Genomic DNA, 20137 nt, shown 5'->3' with positions numbered 1-20137 from the left:
TTATTATTATTATTAATATAGCTTAAATATATTATAGTTTTTATGTACGAAATTCATTAAGAAACTGTTATAAATTTGATGTATATTAAATACTTTTAATTCAGAATACAACAGTTCTGAGGGATAATCAAGAGGATTATTAAGACATATTTGTATTATTCTTTTCTGTAGCAGTAAGTAAATCTATATACTGTAACTGAGCAATGCTTCAAATACAAAGGCTTCATATTGCTTATAAATATAGGCTACTTATATTAGTTTATTTGTATTTCCAATAACATAATAAATGGAATAGATTTACTTCTAGGATTCGAAATATGGTCAGTTGGAGTCGTAGAAAATAAACTAGCATTTCAAAGGAGTTCGTTAGCAAAAGGATACGACTTTTCCGCAAGGAATTTCACGTGATTCACAAGAAAGCCGACAAAAGGAGCGCATCTAGTGGTCCGCGACTGGTATGAACAAACAATTCCAAGTGTTCCTGCAGTTAGGGCAATAAATCAGAGAGAACATGAAGTGATCCAAGGACAGATGCAATAGCATGTGCCGTGTACTGTGTAAACAAATCCCTCAAGGTAAGCGGCTGCATAAACATGCGTCCATTTAAAGCGCTCTTTCTGGGTGCGCTCCTCGAAATTTTCGTATACGCAGTTTTACAAGTCAGGTACGGGGAGTCAAGGCTGTTACTCGGAACACCTTCGCAGGGGTGTCTAATTTCTCCACTTCGCGGAGCGTAAAAATGAACGCTTCACCTTATATGTCAGTCAAGTCCTGCTTTCCTCAAGGTTAAGTTACTAATGCTGCATCACTATCACTACTAGCTCAACTACTAATGTACGAACGAATATATCACAACTGTTACCACTACTACTATAGAAATACTGTTATTACTACCATACCACTATCATTACAACCACTACAGGACAGTGCTATTACTGCTACCAAAACTGTAACAACACAACTACCACTACAAAATGCTAATATTGTTGCTACTACTGCTACTACTACTGTCACACTACTGTAATTACTATTTCCATTGCAGTAAATATACACTACGGTACTGCCAACACTTCAACAATATTCCTGCTACAACTCTACTACCATTGCTACTACCACACAGCAACAACACTACTGCTATTAGGCCTAATACTAGGCCTACTGTCCATACTGCTACAGAAGAGCTATTATTAATTAATTAACGTATTTATTTATTTATGTATTTATTTATTTATTTAACTGGTAGAGATAAGGCCATCAGGCCTTTTCTTTCCCTCTACCAGGGAATTACAACTACAATATTAAGAATAATCTCCTTCACCTCTAATGCTTCCACAAAACCCACTTCAGATAGATATAATTCAATCAGAAATAGACCTCCTAGAACAAATCACCAAAAATCAACACAGTAAAAAAAATTTAAAACAATGGCCCTTGGAACCGTCAACATCAGATATCCGGAAGACTATTGGATAAGAATTTATACTGATGGCTCGAAAACAGATCCTCAAGGAAGCTGGTATTTTTAGTAATCTATTTTGCTTCTATCTTCCAGTTGGTTATAATCTATCTGCCTATGCTGGAGAAATTGAAGCTATACATGTTGCCTTAAATCAATTTTTATTCCATATGGATAAATTCACAAACGCCGTCATCCTCTCAGACTCAAAAGCAGCCATTTTGTCCATAAATAAAACTGACCACCCCTACACAAAACAAATCAATAATTGTCAAAAAATACTTGCAAATTTAAAAGAACTTGGCAAAACAGTTGTGTTACAATGGATCCCAGATCATTGTAATCTATATGGGAATGAACAGGCTGACACATTAGCTAAGAAGGGTGCCAATCTCAAAATAAACCCACGGAAACCTTTGTCATTGAGCTCAGTAAAACAATATATCAAGCAACTACAAAAAAATAATCACCAACAAGAACTGGACATAAACATTTCGCAATAACGTAGGAAATTACTGAAGGATATACCTCCTGAACCCAGAAGACTAGCATTTGCAAGCTTTCGTCTTAACACTGAACATGACATCCTGGGTAAACACCTCAATCGTCTTGGCATCCTTCCATTAGCATACTGCATTTTGTGCCATCAACAGGAAGACATGGATAGACAACATCTTGCAAAATGCCCTGCTCTGAAATCCTCCAAGGAAGTCGACCGCTACTGGGAAGCCAGAGCCCGAATGTTTTTAATTACTTAATGTGTAGTTTTGTTCACCACTTTCATGTTTTTCCCTCAGTCTATGATAGTAAATATCATGTACTAGCCATTAGACAAATAAATAAATATTAAGAATAAAATTACAATTATAATTACAATTAATATTAAATTTACAAATACAATACAAAATCAAAGTACTAAAAGATTAACTGATTAATAAAGGTTAGAAAGTTTATTGTGGAAGTTAAGAAGAAAGAACATTTTTTATCAATTAAGTAAAAATTAAACCTATTCTACGCAGTAAGAAAATGCTTAATAAGTTTGTTTTGGAACACTGCTAGATTCCAACAGTCTCTGATGTCACTAGGTAAGATATTCCACAAGCGCGATAGCGAGATTGTGTATGATGATGAATACGATGATGTGTTATGTGTTGGTATGGCTAGTATGTGGCTATTTTGCGTGCGTGTGAAGAGATTATAATATGTTGACAGGTAACTGAAACGGGAGGCAAGGTATGCAGGTGTAGAGGTGTAAAAGACTTGGAAAAGGAGAACAAGGAAATGAAAATTTCTACGTTCGTTAAGTCGTAGCCAGTTTAGAGTTTGGAAGGATGGGATAATGTGGTCAGCGTGAAGGACATCGCATTAGTAATATTACTTTGACAGTACTACTACTTTCACTGCAATTTACTACTGATACTTTAGTCACATCATTGTCATTACTGCTGCTAGATACTATAATACTATTGCCACTACTACTGCTATTATAGCTGTAAATAATGCAACAATATTATTAGTCACCGGCATAGCTCAGTCGGCTAAGGCGCTTGTCTGCCGATCCGGAGTTGCGTTCGGGCGCTGGTTCGATTCCCCCTTGGGTTGATTACTTGGTTGGGTTTTTTCGAGGTTTTCCCCAACCATAAGGCAAATGTCAGGTAATCTATGGCAAATTCTCGGCCTCATCTCGTCAAATATCATCTCGCTATCACAAATTGCATGGACGCTAAATAATCTCGTAGTTGATACAGCGTCGTTAAATAACCAAGTAAAAAAAAAACAATATTATCGCCACTACAATACTATCACTGGATCAAGAATATTCGTATTTATACTACTTCCACAGCATCATTATTATTACTTCAACCTCAGAAACGTACTACTGCCATTTGTCCAACGCTATTACTGCTGCCACTATTGGAACTTAGCACTACTGTTGCCACTAATGCAACACTAATACTGCTACTACTAATGTGGCATTACTTCCACTACTGCCACGAATACAACACTACTAGCACTACTACGAGTATTATCACTTATAATACTGCTGTTACTGCCACTACTGCAGCACTAGTACTAATTCTACTACATATTAACAGGAAACAATACTATACTACTAGTAGCATACCTACACTATTACTACTAGCACAAGTACAATAACTATTATCGCTATAACAATACTACTAGAAAATGTAAGAAAAACGCTTAATTATTTTATATATTCTGCATTAATGTCTTAATTTTTATGAATCCACATGCAAAAAAAAAAAAAGGCTGTTTCCTAAAATTTGAGACAGATTAAAATAGGGCACTGACGTTGGCGAGGGGACCCTTTACCTGGCTGAAACTCCAATTTTTTTAGTTAAAAATTATATTAGATTTATACGATGAAGAAACACTCCACCATTGGCCTTACGAGTGCGACAATGGAAAAAAAAAAGAAAAAAAAAAAGTTCGACTGTTTCTATCGACAATGTCCAACAAATCTTTTATAGGCCCTATGTATTTTCTGCTGACAGGTTGCTTTAAGCCTAAATCAGTGATATTCAATCTTTTTTGCTAGCGTACCTCCAAAATATATTTGTACCTCCAAATTGCATTTAATTATATGAGAATGGAAAGAAAAGCTATGTCTGATGTACTAAAAATAAAATAATAATAATAATAATAATAATAATAATAATAATAATAATAATAATAATTATTATTATTATTATTATTATTATTATTATTATTATTATTAGAGTGTAACTCTCTTTTATTCCTATAATGCACTAATAAAGCTATAAAATTCCTACCTGCTCTGGAATTGATCTTGCTAACGTTTCAGCGAGTCCTCTTACACCTTGGAGGCAAATGCCCGAGTAATTGGTTGCCTCGGAAACATCCGAGATGACTACCTCACTCCGTCATCCGAGGTACACAACCTCCGCAGTGCAAGCAGCATTATTCCACAACCTGGAAACAAAATATGTAAATTGTGTTAATTTTTGTACCAAACATTTTCAGACAAAAAACAATTAAACATGAAAATTATGATCATAGCATTGAAAATATGGATTTTTATGTAATTACGTATAATATTTCATCTGATCTATAGATCTAGAAAGCATAAATCTTTAAAAATAAGGACATTACCACTGATATAGTAAAATACAATTTCATACATGACAAATTATTTATGATATTGTTTCTTAATGCTATTTTCACACATTAATATTAATGTCTGGTTAAATTAACACATATTTGAAAAAATAGTTAAACTTTATTAACGCTCACAGCTACAATTACGGGAAAATTTTCTACATGTGTCAGAAATATTTACAGTTAGGTATTGGGTAGGAAACGTTTTTTTGTTACCTACGACGGAAAGAGCTGCGGAGCTCTAGAATTCCAGTAGTAGAGTAACTTGCAAACATTTTTTACAATAATACATTTTAAAAGTCAGATTAAAGTTAGATAAAGAAAAGAAGACTCTTTGTAAATGTATACAGGCGATTAAACAAAGAGATAAAAAAAAATCCGTGGCGCAACAGCCCATGAAGAGCCAAGACCGACCAGCCGGCTGCTGACCTCACGTCCACATGCCGAAGTAGAGAAACAAAGAGGTACCGTAGGTATTTCACCAGATTTCTGTTTTTTTTTTTTTTTTAATTTAAAAGGCATTAATTTATAATAGCCTAGATCTTAATGAAAATTAATCAAATTCTTTTTGTTTAGTTTTATTTATTTTACAAACAAGGCATCTTATGTATTAAGGAAAGAAAATGTCACACCCAACAGTGAGAACAAATAGCTTTACAATTGTTGTAATTATTCTTTAATTTTAACATCACCTACTCAATTAAATCATATATCAAGCATTTTTACTACATGTTGCATATATTGCACAATTAGCGCTCTGTTGGTGTAACAATCTCTTTATGATTTGCAAGAGTTTTCTGATCCTTTCTAAATGATTGATTTTGTAACTTTTTGATATAATATAAACTCTCCATTCTTTATATTTGATTTATCCTTACTTTCTTCCAATAAATATAATTTTCATTATTTAATAAATAAATAGGTGTTAGTTGGAAGACCGACGGAAAAAGACCTTTGGGGAGGCGGAGACTTAGAAGGGAGGATAATATTAAAATGGATTTGAGGGAGATGGGATATGATGATAGAGACTGGATTAATCTTGCACAGGATAGGGACCGATGGCGGGCTTATGTGAGGGCGACAGTGAACCTGCGGGTTCCTTAAAAGTAAGTAAGTAACAAATAAATCAATTCTTCCTTGCCTTCATTCCTAATTTAGTTAATCTTTGTACTTCTATTCCATTTATATTGTTCCTGCGTTCTCATAGTCATTACCGTATATTGTTTTATTGCCCACATCAGCCTTACAACACTTGTGACGTCTCCGTAAATAGGTTTATTCTTTATTTTTTTATTTCTTCGTATACTTATTCATTTAAGCATTCGTTCGTTCATTCATTCTTAAATTACTTTATTACTTTCTGTATTAATTTTCATAAGTTTATTGACAACTTATAACTTACGGTAACTTTTGTAAATGTTTACTCCGTATACATTATTTATTTATTTATTTATTTATCTATTTATTTATTTCACTTATTTTATTTATTTACTTAATATGACTATTTACTGTCAACAGTTGCTTCATAACTTATATCTACATGTAGTAATTTCTGTATATGGTGCCATCACCACATTTATTTATTTATTTATTTATTTATTTATTTATTTATTTATTTATTTATTTATTTATTTATTTATTTATTTATTTATTTATTTATTTATTTATTTATTTATTTATTTGCATATTTATTTATTTATTTACATACGTACTGTATTTATTTATTACCGATTAATTTCCTCACAACTACAAATATATTATTGTACTTAGATAAGATTCAAAATGTTCTTAGTGAAAAAAACTTCTGTTCATTAATGATACTGCTTAGCATGTTTGTAAACACTATACCATTTCATATTCAGTATTTTTAATAATTTAGCTCCAATATTAATGTTTTACGGGTTTTCTGTTTTGTCAGCAGCCCTACTTCGTTTCATAAATATGAAGATCTGGAAGAAAAGAGAAGCTAACACATTCCACAACGGACAGATGGGGCATAAAGACAACAGTCATCCAGTAGGGGGTTGTGCTGAGGGTTGGTGATCCACCCACGTGCAACAACCATTCACCGAGACCCTTGAAGAATGAACAGCCGGATGGCGACGGACAGCAAAGATTATGGGATTATTCTAAATGGAACATGGAATAAAAGAGGCCTGGAATACAAAGAAAATTAAATAGAAAAATAATTATTATAAACGATGGAAATACTTTTCGCACTTTCTGAGGAAAAAGAACAGAAACAAAAACAAAAGAACTAAAAGTAAAATAATAATAATAATAATAATAATAATAATAATAATAATAATAATAATAATAATAATAATAATAATGGCGTTATTTAACCTGGCAGAGTTAAGGCAGTAAAGCCTACTCTTACACTCAACCAGGATTAAAACTTGCTTACACAGTTGAAAATAAAACTGAATCGGAATTAAGTAATTACATACTGATACAATTTAGCTACATAATGAGATCAAAAGAGCTAGTTACATAAAATTTACCTCATAAAATAAAAATAAACATAGTGAAATACATATTAATGTTGTTAGAATCAAATACGAATCACATAAAAACAGAAGCCGATAATTCAATAAAAAAATGTACACAGTAAAAATAAAAATAAACACATTAGTATACATATTAGTATTAGATTACAATTAAGTAGGATTTACATAATTAAACCAGAAAAGAAATAAATATGAAAATGTTGTAAGAACAAATAAGAGAAAGAAAGTTACATTATTTTAAAAAATTTCAAATATTGTGATCAGAAAGAATATTGAAAGTAATGGACTATTAAACCTATTACAAGATGAGATCCTGGAAGTTTGAGGACAAGATGAGGAAGCTTCAATGGCGGAACAGGCTAAAATGCCCAATCTATTGAGCTGAAGTTTATTATTATTATTATTATTATTATTATTATTATTATTATTATTGTTATTATTATTATTATTATTATTATTATTATTATTATTATTATTATTATTATTATTATTATTATTGACTGTCTCCGTGGTCTGTTGGTCAGCATGCTGGATTCCAGGTCAGAAGGTCCCGGGTTCGATTCCCGGGCTCGGCTCTCGGTGAATTTTTCTTGAAGAAGAGGAATTCTCTGGGTGTCTAGAGTCTGGAAATTTGTAAGAATGTGAGTGTGATTGTGAATGTGCCGGGTTAATATTAATTAACCAATCCTCACAAATATATAAATACATCAGGACTGTCGCTGGGCAGTAACCTGAACACACGTTTCAGCGTCATATTGTTGACAAGTAACTCCATCTCTTAGCACAACCATAAGGCATCTAATAGGTGCCATAGAGTTACCAACAACGAAAAAATATTATTATTATTATTATTATTATTATTATTATTATTATTATTATTATTATTAATGATACTCGGAGGAAATACTGAATAAATATGGGAAATGCCTATTATTATTCAGTTGAGAAGCTTTTATCATCCAGTCTGCTTTCAAAAAATCTGAAAGTTAGAATTTATAAAACAGTTATATTACCGGTTGTTCTTTATGGTTGTGAAACTTGGACTCTCACTTTGAGAGAGGAACATAGGTTAAGGGTGTTTGAGAATAAAGTGCTTAGGAAAATATCTGGGGCTAAGAGGGATGAAGTTACAGGAGAACGGAGAAAGTTACAAAACATGTAACTGCACGCATTGTATTCTTCACCTGACATAATTAGGAACATTAAATCCAGACGTTTGAGATGGGCAGGACATGTAGCACGTATGGGCGAATTCAGAAATGCATATAGAGTGTTAGTTGGGAGGCCGGAGGAAAAAAGACCTTTAGGGAGGCCGAGACGTAGATGGGAAGATAATATTAAAATTGATTTGAGGGAGGTGGGATATGATGATAGAGAATGGATTAATCTTTCTCAGGATAGGGACCAATGGTGGGCTTATGTGAGGGCGGCAATGAACCTCCGGGTTCCTTAAAAGCCAGTAAGTATTATTATTATTATTATTATTATTATTATTATTATTATTATTATTATTAATATTATTAAACTTTGGAAAAAACTGGCTATTTTAAGTTCAATTCTTAATATATTTTCATTTCAGCTAGTTGATTAGCCTACATAGGTACGAAGCTTGTACATGGGAGACGGTAGCCTACAGCTGTGTTTTACAATGCGAAGTAGACCTACAAGGAAGTTACTTCTTTATACAGAAGTAATTGTGATGTTAATACGAGAATTCGTGACATTTTGAAAGGATAATAAGAGTATCCCGAGAAAATCTCTCATAAAACCGTACTTATCCGCCATAAAATTCCAACCGAACTCGCCTGGACTTGCATCCGAGTCCAACTCGTGAAAACCTGACATTCTAGACTTCCGGGTAATAGTTTGCCATTTTTTAATAAATACTCACTTAGGCTATTTAAGATGTAAATCAATGTAAAATTATTTTAAAAGAAAAGAGACAGGCGAATTGTAAAATATTCTATACAGACATACTCGTCAGATGATGAAAACGGCAAGGAAAATCCTTCCCATTTTTCTAAAGCAATATAAAAACAGAACTTTCTTTTTTCGGATTGACCTGAAACGATTTTTGATCTCACCCTGCGTTTATGTAACGTATTCCATCTCGTTCAGCACTATGTTTTTTATCTTTCCTTTATCTATCTCCTCTTTCTCACACACGCTACGTCCTCTAGCGCGGCAGCGTCCTGGCGACCTAGATTATGAACAAAACATCCCCCAGATCTGTAATTACAACACAAAACGTGATTGAAGCTTCGAAGAATGGAAAAGAAAAAGTAAAAGAAAAGAGAGCACAAGATCTATTTTTACTTCTCAACTACAAAGGAAAATGATGGATTACCTGTAAATCCCTGCGGATCTTTTTCGTTAGAATTCGATGGAACTTTCTGAAGCATGTCGCACACCGAGTGATTTACGTTAGTCATTTCTAACTTTATAGTCATCATTTTCTGAAATAATTTTATAAATCAGTACACGTGTTAGTATTATTATTATTATTATTATTATTATTATTATTATTATTATTATTATTATTATATGCAATTAATTTTATTTCTTAAAAATTGTTTGTAATTCAATTTAAAGATAAAGAAGTAGAAGAAAAATATCAAAATGATAATCATGATGATGATGATTATGATGACGATAGTGGCTCCTGTAGTGATGGTGATTATGAAGATAGTGTGTCATAGTAATGAAAATAATGATATTTTAATTCCAGTCCTCAAACTCCCTCGAAGGCAATCATTGTCACCTCTACCTTGTGATCTGTACTTGAATATTGAATTTAGTATTCTTTATTTATTCATTTAGATAATTTAACTGATAAACTCTTTAATCAAAACTTTGTACCTTCTATAACCAATATGAAGGGTTTACGGGAAGAACGATGAATGTCACAATTCTGTTAAGGTTGATGTCATTATCTAATTCAATGGATCACTACGAAATTTAGTGTTGTTCTTATGAACACTGGCAAAAAGGAGAATTACCACCATGAATACAGTAATCCTTTCCTTTATTTTCTGTAGAAACAGCAATACATCTTGCAGTTATAGCCTCAATTAGATCATTATCTAATCCTTAACAGAAATGTGACATTCATCGTTTTTCCCGCAAACCCTTCATATATTAAGTTATGTTGTTCAATTCGTATTCTTTCATTTTACTTATCCACTTTTGTATATTAACATTTAATTTCTACAGGACAACTTTTTTCTTCAGAATGTCTCATATCCATACCTATACCTGAAAATTTGATGATTGTTAAGAACATAAATAAAAAGAGGAGAAGGAGAAGAAAAAAGAAAAGAAACAGCAGATGAATTTAAAAAGTATACTGTAAAGTGAAGGACGGAGATAATAGAAATAATAATACCACAGTCTAGTATATACAGTCACGAAGCTCAATACGCAGTAAATATGCATCCCAAGATAGTTGCTACCCACTAGGATCGCTAATATCGCCTCATTACAGATAATGCGAAATAGTACCGGCACAGTCTATTGTTCCTAGCACCCTCACAACTCACGCTTCGTGACTGTATATACTAGAATGTGATAATACTATATTACATACATGGACATTACAACGAAGTGAATAGAAACGAATAGAAGCATTTTAAATGTGGATATGGAGAAGAATGGAACGTATGAAATAGACAGACAGAATAAGAAATAAAGCTGTACTGGAAAGAGTGAGTGAAGAAAGAATAATGCTAAAAATGATGACGAAGAGAAAAGATATTGGCTGGGTCACTGGCTAAGAAGAAAATGCGTACTAAAGAATGTTGTGGATGGGAAGGTGAACGGAAGAAAAGTTAGAGGTGGAGGAAGATGTCAGAAAATATACACCAGAAAGACATCTTATGGATCCTATGCTGAAACTTAGAGGAAGGTGGAAAATATTATAGATGGGAGAATCTTGGGTTTGTAGTGAAAGTCCTGCCCTTGGATAGAAAACCATGAATGAATATAAGCAGAGATATATATATATATGCAAACAAATATGTCTTATAATAATAATAATAATAATAATAATAATAATAATAATAATAATAATAAATTTTATTTATACAGTATACAGATTCCTAATGTTTACACATCTTTCTGTGCCTAAAGGCTTAATAATAATAATAATAATAATAATAATAATAATAATAATAATAATAAGTTATTCATAAATGATATGCACCTTAATACTAGCGAACTCAATAAGTAATTAAGTAAAATTTATTTCATGCTGCTGAAATGGAATTTATATTGTGTAAGTTGCTTCACGGGAATTGTGAAAAATGGAGTGAAAAAAGTGATCAATTGTCTAGGAGCTCACATCCCCAAATTACCTCCGAAGGACGCTCGATAGCGTACCTTTTAATTATTTTAGCTCCTATTTCTTCTCTCCTTGATTTATGTATGAAATTAAATTTTATAGGGAATAATTGAAGGGAGTTGTAAAAATTAGATAAGGAATCTTCCTTTAATTTTGTGGTTGTATTAATATGCATTCAATCTTTTTTCTTAAGTTAATACTTGTAGATGTATTTTCCTGTATATGCTTGATCCTGGTTGAGTGGAAGAGAAGGCCTAATGGCTTTAATTCTGCCAAGGAAAACAAAACTATTATTATTATTATTATTATTATTATTATTATTATTACTATTATCAAACTATTCGAAATGATTACTAATAATAAAAACATGTTAATATAAAAATACTGTAATTCGGGTACAAAGGAAATGAAAAAAGAGAAGATTGTTTAAAAAAAGGTCCGAATAACATGCCAAAACAGGAAAGAGAACCTAAACGTCCGAAGAGGAGATAGAAAAGTCAGCATACGAATTAGCCTAATTCTCAATGAATCAAATCTAGCATTAGTAACATTAATAGAAGTAGGCCTATTAACTGAACAGAAAGATAATGATAATTTTTGGTATACATTAATTATCACAAACTAAACTAAACGTGTTATTAAGGGACTACGGGCGAAGATATAGCGATAATAGAGCAATGATGGAAGAATGACAAGAATGGCAGCAAAAACTGGCAAATCTAAAAGACTTTATAGATGGAAATTAAATGAAACTTCAAAATTGTATTTCAAGTCCAAAACAACTTTACATTAACAATCACGAACAGCATAAACGTCCCGCGCGATTGTACAGATTCGATGAGATTTACACGTATGCACCCGGCAAAACGTGCCCTCTGTGATCATGATGGAGAACTATCACAGCGTACCAATTTGAACATCACAATACGTCCTCGATATGTCGGCCGCCAACATTTAGTATTTACATGGATTATTTAAATCTGGTATTTACATTTAAATTTTTATTTTTATTTGCATTTACTATTTATATGTAGGAAATCCAATATGTTTTGATTGTTGACCTATCTTCCACAATGTAGTTATGTCTATCGTATTAAATTGCCACATTAAAGAACATGATAATGAGTCAACCAGAGATCTTTTCATGCCATTCGAAGAGCTAATACATCACGTTTTTGACTCTGATTTGTGAATTATTATGAAAATAATTTTAAAATGTAAATAGTAAGTGTAAATACATGTAAATAATTAATGTAGGCCCTACATAAATGTAGATAATATGTAAAACTACGCGATAGGGATAGGGATGTTTAAGCTCATATCTCCTTAATATGAATTCGCAGATCCTACGTTCCTTATCTCAAAATGTTTTGCAGAGGAATTCTCTCGTTTCTTAGATTTATTTGTACTCGCTTTAACTGTGAGATCATATCACGACTGTTTGCTGGGAATGGTACACTATTACAATATTTGGTTTCCAATTTGTTGACTTCTACCCGACAGCAGACAGACATACACACTTCCGACATGCTGCTATCTACCGAAGTGAACCCGATGTCACAGTTCAGGTACTCATCATGGCTCATTGCGAAAGGAATTGTATTATTTCTTAACGTAAACCTTATTTTGACGAATTTCTGTCTTACTACAGAATGTCCTCAATTAGGAATTACTCTATATCCATCGTGCGAAATGTTATAGACGCAGAAAAAAAATATTTTGAATCCAAGTATCGGCTTCGACACCTGGAAAGTTTAGGAAGGGAACTCTCCAGTTCTAGAGAACAGTTCTTGGTAATGAATCTAACAGATAAGTTATCCTTCCCTTCTGATGATGGAAGCGATTTGTTGCTCTGAAATGTTGGACGTTTCAGAATTTGTTTCAGGAGTAAAAAGCCATAAATAATTCTCGCCATACTAGAATACGGGCAATTCGCAATATAGCGAACGACCCCTTCCACTTTTCCCCTACTAGCTCACCAGACACTCTACGTGATAGGCGAGTGTTGTGTCGAATACACATTTCATGTGGGTGGGGATAACTTCCCCTACTGGCATTCGCTATATTGCGATTTATCCTAGAATACAGTGAAAGTCGTATTCAACACCACACTTCGCTAAGGTATCCTAAGACTATAGGCTACAAAAACGTGAATTAGTCATAATTATTATCAATTAATATAATTAATTTAATACTATAAATCCTATCATAGAAGTAGTTAGGCCTATATATCCTCAGCAATTAATATCGAAATGATATATACATATATTTTTTTAAAGACAGTTTACTAAATAGATGTTAAATGTTACGATTTATTTAACGACGCTCGCAACTGCAGAGGTTATATCAGCGTCGCCGGATGTGCCGGAATTTTGTCCCGCAGGAGTTCTTTTACATGCCAGTAAATCTACTGACATGAGCCTGTCGCATTTAAGCACACTTAAATGCCATCGACCTGGCCCGGGATCGAACCCGCAACCTTGGGCATAGAAGGCCAGCGCTATACCAACTCGCCAACCAGGTCGACTACTAAATAGACTAATTAACTTAATTCAGATCGACAACTAACACACAAAAGAAAAAAGAAAGAGAAAAAGAAAAAGAAAAAGAGAGAAAAACACATTTAATATAAATTGACAATCAGACAGAAAGCAATGACATTCAATAAAAATATGAATATAGTCGACAGAATTAAAAAGTTAAAAAATACACCGTTTGTTAATATTATTTAGCACGAATAATTTTATAAATTCCTTTTTTAAAAGGTTCAATTTTAAAATATTTCAAATTTGAAAAATTATTTGTAACTTTATTATAAACACTTTAGCCGAAACTAGCACCAACTAACTTAACATCAGTAGTAGTATTAAGGTTTCGGCTATTCTTCAATTAAAGCCAGACATGGATTGCAGAAGATATTTCATGGTAGTTCGGAATAAATTATAATAATTAATAATAATAATAATTTATTTATTTAATCTGGCAGAGCTAAGGCCAAATTCATATAATTTCGAAGTGACATCAGTGTGCGACCAGCAATTTATGAGTAAAGAAGAAGTAGGACCAAGCGATAAAATTTGAAGTGACAAAGAAAGAGAGAGAGAAATGTAGGAAATGAAGGGAAGGAGAGAGAAAAAGAGGGATTTACTAGAAGCGCAGCAAAGCAAGCCAAAAAGAAACTTGAAATTCTTTTCCTAGCTCCTTGCCTTGATATCGAACCTTAAGTACAGCATCTTCTATGTCGGATCTCCTCTTCATCCCCACAACCCCTTCCATAACAAAATCTACCACATCTTTAAAGGTTAGTCTTATAACAAAAAGAAAGAGGAGTGGGGTAAAGGGTGAGGCTTTCCAAAGTTTTAACAGTTCTCAGTTCACGTTTTGCCTTGGATGAAGAAAGAAAAGACCCCTGCATTATATAAATATCAAACCTTTTTTTTACCACTGAAGACGTGAACAACAGAAAACTTCGTTCTTAGGATCTTCCTTTACAATTTCGTTTTTTTTTCTTCTTCAAAAAAAGCGAGAAAGTGTCAATCAGAGAAGCAGCACATCTTGACTCAAAAAGGGGAGGGGGAATGTATTAAATAGAAGCAGAACTTAGTTTAAAAATCCAGCTGATCTGAAAGAAGAGAGGGGGTATTCTTTCTCTTCTTCCTTTTCACGTGCAAGCCGCTCGGCTGAGACCCATGTTAAGGCTAAGAAAAAATATATATAAAGCCCTCCCTTTCTACCGTAACATCATGCTGAGCCTAGAGCCCTCCCAACTAGCAACGTGACGTCATTTAGGTGTAGCAGCTGTTGGTTATTAAGATGGTGAACGGGAGCGCCATCTTGACAACGACTGATGCTGCCATCTAAGCATTCATCACCAACAACAGTGCTTTGTGATTCTTTATACCATGTGCTGCAACCACTAAAAGTTTCATGCAATTTAACGGAATTTCATTAATCTATTACAAAAAGAATGTAACGGAAAATATAATAAATTAGTAATAACTACGATGAGTCATTCTGAATTGTACTATTTATTAGTTTAACTTTGTTTTTGAGGAGCAGTGCATAAAATAAAGTGTTTTTTTTTTTAACTGAAATAAGAAGCACCCTTTAAACATATCGGTTCGCAAGATAGTCATGATTAAGGCGTAATACTACAAGCCGGAAGGTCACGGGTTCGATTCCCGATGATGTCATGGACTCTCTCCATTGGGGCGGCACTATGACCTTGAAATTCAACCACTCTCTAAAAGAAACGAGTACCAGGAGTATTTTCTTGAGAGTAAAGACGGTGAGCACGTAGAACTGATATCCCTACTGCCATTAATGCCAATAGTATCTACAGGTGAAAGCCTGTAGGCCTTCACTGTCTGTAATGGGGATGCCTTTTAAGGAGTTCAAAGAAAATATATAGGGGTATCAATTCTTCTTCAGTAATTCACAAAATTATGATTACATAAGCCTATGCCGTTTATTATAAACATGATGCCCTATTTAGTACTTTGTCCAATTTTAGTCTGTTATTTAACGACGCTGTATCAACTACTAGGTTATTTAGCGTCGATGGAATTTGCGATAGTAACATGGTATTTGATGAGATGAACCGTCAACCCATTATAGCCTACTTCCAAATTGATCATGCCATCTTTTGTATGGACGATCAATATTTCTGCGTAATTTTGGTGTGTAAAACAATATTTTATTTGCTACGTATCTTCAATACAGTGTAGGCTACGTGGTTCAGCCATACTGTCTATATTCTTGCACCCTACTTAATGTATTGTTAACTTGTGGATCATGTCTCATTTTCTAATTTTTTATTTAACTCCACTGGTAGTTCTTTATACAGACAGAGCTCAAGAATCTCATATCTGCAGCCCATAGTCTACTCATATATATATATATATATATATATATATTACAAGTTTCGTTTTCATATAAACATTCAGGATAGGCCTAGCCATTATTTTTTCATGTCATCATCGCTTTCCTTAATTTGTTTTTCAAGGTTTTTCTTAAGGTTCTTAAAAAATTATTAAATTGATTAGTTTATGTTCTATACACTTTTCTCTTAAATAAGGAATTTTGCAATGTAAGAAGTTAAATGCATTCACTTGTTCTATTGTTCTGTTTTCAAATAGGCCTATAAGCTTTTCTTCCTAATGAGTGAAGTTCCTTCAAAGGACATTGATTTATTTTTTGTCAGTGATTTTATTTAAATGATATCATTTTCAAATTTTCTGTAGTTTATAGAAGACTATTCGCAGAATATTTTTGGTATATTAAATATTTAAGCTCAACTGAAATCTAAATCATCATAGACGGGAAAAAGAAAAGCTATTCAGATATGTGTATTTGACTAAGATTGTAAAAGTCTAAGGGAATTAAATAGTAACTTGAGATGAAAATAGATTTATCTGGGATTTAAATATAATAAATTGAACATGCTGATTACAGGCCTATAGCTTATATCGATGATGTTCAACAGTAACCTCGTATGTCAAGAAAATTCAATTTTACAAGAGGGCGAAAAAAAAAACGTTTTAATATCTTGAAAATGAACAAATGTCTGACATAAGACGGTATTTAAATCTCTTCTTGAGAAGTTTGTATCCGTGTCTTAACTTAGTAATATAGCCTACGTGTCTGTAGAAGGTTGTGGAAATTTTCTTTGATGGAAATCATGTGGATTTTTTTTTTCTTTATGAGGTTGTTGTTCAACACAATCGATATTTAACTTATACAGCCAAGGTAGCCAAACATTATGTATTATTGATTCAATAAGTATAACTATAACAATTAATTTGTGACGATATATAATATTTTAGATAATTATGTAATTGTGCCAGTATTTTAAGGTCGAAAGTAGTTTGAGTTCCTAAAGAAACGAGTGAAAAAAACTAGATCTAGGCTACATTTAATTTTTTTTTCGAAAGGTAGCGCAAAAAGTCCTGTACACTTAAAATGTAACTGAACTTTATGTAGGTCTACCTACCTCCTCCTATATATAAACCTTTCCATAAATAAATATAAATTATGATATAAGGTAACCGGGGGTAATAAGGCCCACCTAAGGAATAAAACGTTATTTTTTTTAAATGGAGACGTTTAAAAATTTTTAAATAATGGAATAGCATATTTTTATAGTTATGCTATAATATTTTACTTCAAAGGAATATTCAAACAGACACATAAATGCTGTGACCAATGAAAATTAACATTATGTCACTGGGCATTATATCCTGCTGTGACAGTTAATAAGGCCCACAATAAAGAATACAAGTATTGAACACAAATTGGGCATACAAAGTCTTCAGTTTTTTCCTCAGTGAGACCTACACATTCATCGTGCACCCAACATTCACAAGAGACACATACATGTGTATCTACAACAATTTTCTTCGCAGATAGAACACATCCGCGTCTCCTGGATGTTTACAAATCCTGAAGTTGATGGTTCATCCAATGCTCTTTCTGCATTAAGAATTGTCAGTCTTTCGTTTGTTTCATTTCTTGCAAAAAAGATTGTGCTTCAGAGTTTAAACTTTATAGTTCAGGGACTTCTATGAACTTGTGGGCGTTTCCGCGTATTTATTTCATGGGCCTAAAGCCTTGGTTTTTCTGAAACGACGCATGCGACATGCGAGGTGCGAGGCCCGCCTCGCACAAATCCGGACTACATGAGAGATAGTGAGTGGTTTCTCTAACTGCGAGATGTGAGGTCTGCGTACCTCGCAGCCATAGAAACCACTCACTATCTCTCGTGTAGTCCAGATTTGTGCGAGGCGGGCCTCGCACTTCGCCCGTCGCATGCGTCGGTTCAGAAAAACCAAGGCTTTATTTCCTGCTCTGTTACTTCTCGCCAATTTTAATTTATGGAGTGCTCATATGCTCTTTATCGAAAGTTTCACAGTAGCCCCAAACTACTTAATGTTTACACAATAACGTGCATTTAATATTATATTAATAACACATAGTAAAGGATGAAATATCAACTTAAATTTTGCAAAAATGTTTTAATGAAAGCACAAATAATCACACACACCAGTCAGCTACAAACAAGAACGAGAATCTAATTTCTTTATACCTCACTCGAATTCAAGAAGAATTAGGTCTTATGAGCTGTTGGTCTCTTTTGCAAAAGTGTATAACTAATGGCAAAACTAGATATTGGGCCTTATAACATGCTGAGCCTTAATACCCCCAGGTACCTTATATTACACATATATTTTAATTTGAGATTAGTTTTTTCATTGACAGATTACTTCAACTTTTAATTTGGTACAATGATCTTAACAAAAGTAGATAATGTATTGTCCCTTTTATTCATTGAAAAAGTAAATGTTTCTAATTTAATTTACTATTATGTGTACCATGATACTCCCCCTTTCTCAAAGAACAGCTAACTCATTGCGAGTAGTGCATATAAAGAACGGCCAAAAAAAGACAGCCATAAATCAGTTTTCTGTGTTTTTCTCGAGTTCGCATTCACAATATGGTCTGAAATGTATACTAATTGATAAATCATGAATAGCCTTATAACTGCTTTCTGTTTGGACGAAATTAACTTTAGCAACAAGGTAGCTTATTAAGTTGTGAATACCGTATGTAGGTCAGTTTTTCATTTAACCTGATTACTTTATAAAAAATCTCATGTGCAAATGTTCCATACGCTTCATTCAAAATTAGTCATCTAACCATGAAGCTATGCTGCCAAAAATGTTGTTTTTTGCGATACATAACCTCATTCATAATAGGATATTAGAGAAAAGTTTTACAACACAAAAATATTATATCAACTCTCCTGTACCACAAAAAATATTCCCTTCTTCTAACCAAAAAAATATAAAAAGTTTAACCCCCCCTTCCAAAAAACGTAGCACGCTGGGGCAGGCTGCAGACATGTCACACTGACTTGACAGCACCTTAATGACATTTTGCTTCCCCCCCTCCACATACAAGCTGCGGGTATTACGGAGAATGACAGCACCCAGCCCAGTTATTAATGTTCAAGCCAATGACAAATGACGAGCTGTCTGCGGCAAAAGCAAGACTGATACGGTATAGGGCATCATGGGTATAGGCTTTATACAGGCAGCTTCAATATCAACCCCCACTCTTGTCTACTTTCATCCCTTAAGAGGAGAAAAAATAGTCGAAAAAAGAATAGTATCAAACTGAAAGGAACCTATATTTTATAAATTATGTTAAAGCATTCCACTGTAGTGGACATAAAATATTATTCTGGAGATATTAACGGATTTTATATTTTATCCTGTTACAAGAAACACAGTTGTCACTTTTAGCACTATCACAGAAACTAGTGACGACAAGTTTTCAGGAAATTAAATTAAATTTTTACAAGACTTTAGCAGGCAGGACGTTAAGGGGAGAGGATGGTATTTTTTTTTTAACTTTGTTCCTATTTGGTGTAAAATATTAATTTTTGGTATGTAGAGAGCTCATAGCTGTAGGAACTCAACCAAATATAAATCTTTTGAAAAAAAATTATTTGGGGGCCCAAATTTGAAAAAAATATACCCAATGCAGGATTATACTAAAACCGATATATCTAAACCGTTTTTAAAGATAGATTCAAACCTTTTCTTGCAATGTATTTGCAGAAGCATGTTCTACAAACTGTCTAACAGAATTTTGATATTAGTCCCTACGTTTGAAAAATAAACCATTAAA

The 20137-nt window shown here is 33.1% G+C and overlaps 1 long non-coding RNA gene across 1 annotated transcript in view; it reads right to left on the bottom strand.

Moving 5' to 3' along the window:
• Window positions 1–20137, bottom strand: part of LOC138695312 (uncharacterized) — a 582002-nt gene that overhangs the window by 251005 nt on the left and 310860 nt on the right. Inside the window, exon 4 of the long non-coding RNA XR_011331127.1 lies at window positions 4252–4411. This is a non-coding gene — a long non-coding RNA (uncharacterized lncRNA). The remainder of the gene's footprint in view (window positions 1–4251; window positions 4412–20137) is intronic.

Source organism: Periplaneta americana, chromosome 2 (genome assembly GCF_040183065.1).
Source record: "Periplaneta americana isolate PAMFEO1 chromosome 2, P.americana_PAMFEO1_priV1, whole genome shotgun sequence".
Classification (NCBI taxonomy): domain Eukaryota; kingdom Metazoa; phylum Arthropoda; class Insecta; order Blattodea; family Blattidae; genus Periplaneta; species Periplaneta americana.
The sequence above is the reverse complement of the archived record's forward strand: the minus strand, read 5'-3'. Positions and strand labels throughout refer to the sequence as shown.